This window comes from Otolemur garnettii, unplaced genomic scaffold (assembly GCF_000181295.1).
Source record: "Otolemur garnettii isolate 467f Iridium unplaced genomic scaffold, OtoGar3 scaffold00381, whole genome shotgun sequence".
Lineage (NCBI taxonomy): Eukaryota > Metazoa > Chordata > Mammalia > Primates > Galagidae > Otolemur > Otolemur garnettii.
This window is the reverse complement of record NW_003852776.1, coordinates 174,063-175,019: the sequence shown is the minus strand read 5'-3', so window position 1 is coordinate 175,019 and position 957 is coordinate 174,063.

The window sequence follows — 957 nt, the reverse complement described above, 5'->3', positions numbered from 1 at the left end:
ACTGAGTACACATTTTAATCATCAGTTCACGGAAAATACTCCAAGATAGCCCACATCTTAGGTCACAAGTCTAACCTCAGCAAATTTAAAAGAATAGGAATTATCCCTTGTATCTTCTCAGACCACCACGGAATAAAAGTTGAACTTAGCAACAACAGGAATCTGCAGACCCAAACAAAAACGTGGAAGCTAAATAACCTTATGCTCAATGACAGTTGGGTCAGAGATGAGATCAAGAAGGAAATTGCCAAACTCTTGGAACTAAACAACAATAAAGAGATGAGTTATCAGAACCTCTGGGATACCACAAAGGCAGTCCTAAGAGGGAAATTTATAGCACTGCAAGCCTTCCTCAAGAAAAAGGAAAGAGAAGAAGTTGACCTCAAGCAACTGGGAAAGGAAGAAGACTCCAATCTGAAACCCAGCAGAAGAAAATGAATAACCAAAATTAGAGCAGAATTGAATGAGATTGAAAACAAAAGGAATATACAACAGATTAACAAATCAAAAAGTTGGTATTTTGAAAAGGTCAACAAAATAGATAAGCCGTTGGCCAACCTAACCAAGAAAAAACGAGTTAATTCTCTAATTCTATCAATTAGATATAGTAAAGATGAAATTACAACAGACCTCTCAGAAATTCAAGAAATCCTCCATGAATACTACAAGAAACTATATTCTCAGAAATTTGAAAATCTGAAGGAAATTAACCAATACTTAGAAGCATGCCACCTTCCAAGACTTAGGCAGAACCAAGTGGAAATGTTGAACAGGCCCATATCAAGCACTGAAATAGCATCAACTATACAAAATCTCCCTAAAAAGAAAAGCCCGGGACCACATGGCTTCACATCAGAATTCTACCAAACTTTTAAAGAAGAGCTAATACCTATATTATTTAACCTTTTCCAAAATATAGAAAAAGATGGAATACTACCCAATACATTCTATGAAGTA